General features: G+C 35.2%; 1 protein-coding gene across 1 annotated transcript in view; it reads right to left on the bottom strand.

The window, feature by feature from the left end:
- Window positions 1–419: 419 nt before the first annotated feature.
- Window positions 420–6000, bottom strand: part of LOC131071066 (uncharacterized) — a 76456-nt gene continuing 70875 nt past the window's right edge. The window contains exon 4 of the mRNA XM_058006760.2: window positions 420–699. The gene's annotated coding sequence lies outside the window, so the exon portion shown is untranslated. The remainder of the gene's footprint in view (window positions 700–6000) is intronic.

Raw genomic sequence — 6000 nt, 5'->3', positions numbered from 1 at the left:
TTGTCATAGATGAGCATAAGTACATCAAAGAATAATAGTGATGACTTTAATTATTGTAATGTGCAGAAACTCTTATTGCAGTTGTAGCATGTACATAGTTGTAGGAAGAGAACTCATTTCTCTATCATTGTTAACATTGTAAAATGTGTGGCCTAATTGTACATAAATGCAATACAAAGTACCACTTTGTAATACTTTATAGCATTATAAATTGATCTTCAAATCTAAGGAATAACATTCATGGCAATAGGGTTATATTGTATAATACTTTATAGCATTATAAATTGATCTTCAAATCTAAGGAATAACATTCATGGCAATAGGGTTATATTGTAGCACGGTCCATGGGAAGGCAATGTGAAAACTAGAAGATGAAGAGAAAACAAAAAAAGTATTGAATTGTTGTTGTCAAGAACATCTCAAAAAAAGAGGATCAAGCTTTAAGCTTTCATGATTTATAATTAAAAAAACGGAGGTCAAAATAATGGAGGTAAAAACATGCATGTCTTGGGTACCATGATAACACTTGCCCAGGTCATATAATATCTCATGTACGCCAAGGCAATTTATTATTTAAAAAACAAAAGAATATTTTGATATGACAAATTCAATGAAGAGAACATTTAAATGTGTTTCAATAAAACATCAACAGCCCTCGGAAATGATGCACAATTCTTAGCGTCCTTGGGATTATTGTGCCTGCCATCATAATAACACCATGATCAATATTAACTAAAGTAATTTGCTTTAAAAGTTCAAAATATAGTTTCCTTGTTAGAGAAACTACCAAAATTGGTGCATACTAATAACAAGTGGGATTGTGTTATTATGATCAATATTAACTAAATTAATCTGCTTTAAATGTTCAAAATATAGTTTCCTTGTCAAAAAACTACCAAAATCGGTGTATACTAATAATAAGTGGGATGGGGCAATTAGTTTACTTTGAACCTAAAACTTTATTGTTTTTCAGTGATAATTATTCATAAGAATTCCATTTTCATGTGGACCAAGCTTGAGGATTTTAGCAGAAACACCATTAAATATAGAAAGGACACATTAATGGCAGTCTTCATGAGTGGTAAATTTTGGTTATTGCTATGGTACCATCTTAAAACATATAAAAATATCCTATACTAGAACACATTAAAAAGAAAGAAAAATCAAATGTTTTAATGCCTATCACAAAACTCTGTCACAGTAAAACATGTACTTCCCTGTTTATAGGTCTCATGTGGTTATTAAGGTCGTTATACTTGCCACAAGCGAATCAAACTTGATCACTCCCAAGAGACTACACCTTCTAAAACAACAACATCACATTACAGTAGGCAAAAATAGTATTTTATTAACTTATTGCCACATTGTTTGGACTAAGTAATTATAATGAATCATGATAAGACATAAACATGTAAACATCGGTGAATCATTCATGTGTACTACCAAAGTTTTATCTCACTCATTTGAAAGTCCTTATTAAGAGATTGTGGACTTAATTCATGCATAATCACTAATTATAATCATTTATTAGCTCATTTGAAAGGCCTTAATAAGAAACTATGTCTTGATTGTTACATAATTACTAGTTACAATCACCTCATTCATTTGAAAGGTTTTCATAAGAAACTATAGTCTTGATATTTACATATCACTAGTTGTCATCACACTGCATAACTACTGTTGCATTCCTAATCAAATCACAAAAACAAACGTAGAAAAATATTGAGCAACAGACAAATATGCAAATAGATGGGAACACCTGCTCATTTCAGATGGACTGCACCTGCCGATTGACTACGCTTGCTCACACAATGGTGGCTCTATTTATTGCATTAACAAAATAAGACTGATAAAGGTAAATATTCTAGGGCTTTCCTTCACTATAGACTCAATAGGAAAGGAACCCTTAACCTTGACTTAAGTCTTATCAACTATCACTTAACTCTTCATTAGTCTTAACTCTTGAGTAGAGAAAGCGTGATTAAATAACAACACAAGGACTAACAACTTAAAACATAAGTATACTAAAATGTTGTGCCTTGGTACACAACATGCTTTCACCCTTAAAGAGATTTGTTCCTATAGCTAGTAAAAGCTCTACAGTTCTAAGAAGGTTGACTTCTAGGGAAGCATACCAAGTCACAAAATATATTCCAAACTAGCACATCAAACAAAACGACTTATTAGAATATTTAATTGTTAATTGTTATTTTTAGCTGTGTTTATTAATGGTCATTTAGTTTATTGTTATATTTTTAGAGAGTTCTTTGGTTGGTTGGTATATTTTTAGAGACTCCGTGACAGAACTGGGAGTTTCTATTTTTAGAGTTTGTTTTAGAGTCAGTTTGACTTCTGTGAACGGTTAGTCCCAATTTGGACAACCGCCTTGTATTGCCTATAAAACGCTTGTTATGCTTTCAGTAAAGTACGCTGATTTTTATTTCATGGTATCAGAGCGGGTCAATTGGGCTTTCTGATTTTTGACGAAATTTTTAATTCGTGGCCCTTCTACTTGGAATTTATTTCCAGAATTTTTTTTAGATTTTTTAATGAAAAAATCTGGTGGAAAAGTTTGAAGATTTTTTCTGTCTGAAATTTTCGAGTGTTTCTTTAGCTAAAAATCAGGGAGTTATTTTTATCACGGGCTCTCTGAAGAATCACGCGGATTTGTATTTATTGCGCGAGGATTTGATCAACTGATTGGTATTTATTGGGGCGATGTCTGAGCGTCCGCAAATTGTTTTCTTCTGAAATCACGTGTTAGAATCACATGGGTTTTTTTTAACATTGCACGACCTGATTCTAAGTACTGCGACGCGATTTTTTGGGGTTTCTTGTTGCGTACATGGTCTGGAATTTTTGCAACTGTTAGTTTTCTTTTGGCGCCCAACCTACAAGACGCGACGCATCGGATTTTTTCTTGCCACGATTTGTGACGGATTTCGTGCGTATTGCCTACGTGGTTTCTCTTGTTTTTGGGCATGATCTTTCTATCTTATCCACGCATAAGGGTTTTCTAGCTGATTTTTACCTGCGATGGCATTTTTGGGCGGTTTTTTTAACCCGCAACGGATCTGTTTCTGGGCTGCGCAACTTCCTGCAACAGGATTTGTTTTGAATCTTCTGCTCACATTTCTCTATGACAGATTTTTTGGGTCGCGATTTCTGCACGCGACGCCAAGTTTTTCTATGACCTACCTTTTACGACGAATTTGTCTTATTTTCTGCAATTCGTGGTGGGTCTCTTCATTGGTGTTTTCTTTTTGGCCGCCATTGTTGAATGTTGGGCCTGCTCAAACTTGCGTGAGAAGGGTTTTTGTTTTGTGTGAGCAAGGTTTTTGATCAAGGGTTGTGTGTACCTAGGTTTTTTAATCAAAAGATTTTGGCACTACTGGGTTTTGTGCGATTTTATCCAAAAAATCGTTAACATTTTTGTAAAAGGGTTTTACCGTTTTCCTAACAAACGAAGTTTTGCATTCTGCGCAAATTTGTCTTGGGATTCTTGCCAGATAGGTTCAACTGGTTTGACCTGAAAATCAAATTATTCAAAGTTTGTGCCAGTTATTGCTAAAGGTTTTTGCTTGGTTTTTGACAAAAAAATCAAACTCTTTTAAAGCTTGTGTTTGCCTCGCTTTTTGTGCATGAGAAAATGAGAGGGATGGCGTCGTTGACCAACATCATGTTCAGGACAATATATCAAAGAGCATCTTCAGATTTACATTTTATGATTTTTTCAATGTTATCTCAGAGGAAGGGTTTTAAAGAACTTGATTTGTTAGGTACTAACCTCATTTTCATTCAAACCTAGGTGTTTGATGACATATCTCTTTGTCTTTCCGGTTTCATATGAAGGAAGGAAGGCTGGGAAAGATGAGCATTCAAGGAAACGCAGGTGATCAATTAGATGGAGGATTTCAAGTCTCACATCCAAGGCATGAAGATGAAAGATTCAGCAGTAAAGAGGGAAGATCAATACATTCAATACAAGATTCACTTTCCAATAATCACTGCACAGAGATAACATTTACATATGCAAGCGGATGGTTCAGCAATACAGGATTAAGGCAACATTTGCTCTACATCAAGATCATCACAACCTTGATTAGGGAGGAGGCATCAAGGGAAGGGACATCCCGACTATGAGAGTGAAGAAGAACAGTATAGGTGGAAGCTTCACAACAAGTCCAAAAGATCAAGGAACACTTCAGCAAGGAAAGGAAGATCAATCACCAATGCAAGGAGAAAGGATGAGGCGATATCCAGTCACATGAAGAAGTGAAGGATTGCTCAAGTACACCAATGAATTTGCTACGACGGGAATGGCAAGGCTAAGGAGAGAGATTCAAGATATGCAAGAACTCAGCAAAAAATGACGAGGATCAGCTCCGAGATCACAGAAAATCTAAAGCAAATCAAAAGCAAGAACTAAGGAACTCGAAGAGTGCAATGAGGATGAATGAGCATGATGATGTAATCAATTAATTCCTAAATTAGGGAAGGCCGACTTAATCAAGAGATATTGCTCAATCACACAACTTTGTGATGAATTACAAGGTGTGTAAGCTGAGGTGGCGCCTAGTCTTCATCCACCAATCAAATCATTCCAAGTCAAAGTGTCCAAATTCAATGTACTTGACTCATCCAACGAAGAGGATAACTACCACATGGGGAGGCACAAAGTTTGATGTACCTAACCTCATCATCCATTGGTCAATCATTCAAAGGTGTCCTATTTATAATTTTATTGTAATTTTATCATTGGTCAAGCATTAAATGCTATGTAATGGTTGTAACAAACCCTACTTAGGGTTTCTATCTTTCAATTTTGGCCATTGATGTGGATTTGATCCAAGCCATTCAATTGTATTGAAAGCACTATATAAGGCTCCATTCTCTCATTTGTAAAGATTAATAGCAGGTTAATAGTTAGTATATCAAGAGCAGCAAGATAGAGTAGAGTACAGTAGGAGGAGAAGGCACAAATTGTTGCCAAGCTTATAAGTAAACATCCTTTTCATTGAATTTATGGTGGAAAGTGTTGTTTCTTCTACATATTGCATGGTTTCTTGTTGTATCCTCATGTTAGATGATGTTGATTAGATGGATGGAAGTTATTGTGGATGATTAATAGTGAAATTTGCATGTTCATACTACTTGTATTTCACCGGTTGCCAATTGGTGTATCCCCATGTTAGATGATGTTGATCAGATGGATGGAAGTTATTGTGGATGATTAATGGTGAAATTTGCATGTTCATACTACTTGTATTTCGCTGGTTGCCAAATACTTTGTGTGGTCAACTGAACTCTTTATAAACTTGACTTTGATTGCTACTCACCCATTGATATGCATCATATTGATGGTGTCTATGTTGTTCGTTTTGAACATCATAAGATTATCTTAGAAGATCGCACTAAGCTTTGTGGCATTGTTGCTTTTCATGGCAAAGCAAGGTCTAGTAGAATTTCACTAAGTCATTCACAGTTTCTTAAAATCCTACTATTAGACTAGTTTTCTAAACCCTCATCCTTTTTATCTTTTTTAAATCAAGTGAATTTCCACGTTCCAGCAACATTCAAGCAAGAGTTCAAGTATCAACGTAAGCCTCCCTTGTGATTCCAGCAATATCACATCATACACACTGAGTTTATCCAAGAGCACGTCAAGACCTGACATTCGAAACCTTGGAGTCATCTCATTTGATCACGCAGTTTAGCACTTGGGAGGATTTTGTTCAAGAGAGGATAGAATACTTAGTATTTTATTTTGTGTTACATAGTGCATAAAAACACAGCAATAGTGTTTATATCAATAAAACCATAGCCAATATAAGCATTCTAAGACCTCAGCACAGATTTTATTAATTTGCAGAGAATCAAAGTTTAGCAAAGATTTTTCTCACCAGTTCGATCACTATTAATCATAGTAATTAGCCATGGTTGGTCTGATCTCTATTGTTCATAGTCACATAGGAACGATTTACATAGAGGCGTTCCCAA

This window comes from Cryptomeria japonica, chromosome 4 (genome assembly GCF_030272615.1).
Source record: "Cryptomeria japonica chromosome 4, Sugi_1.0, whole genome shotgun sequence".
Lineage (NCBI taxonomy): Eukaryota > Viridiplantae > Streptophyta > Pinopsida > Cupressales > Cupressaceae > Cryptomeria > Cryptomeria japonica.
The sequence above is the reverse complement of the archived record's forward strand: the minus strand, read 5'-3'. Positions and strand labels throughout refer to the sequence as shown.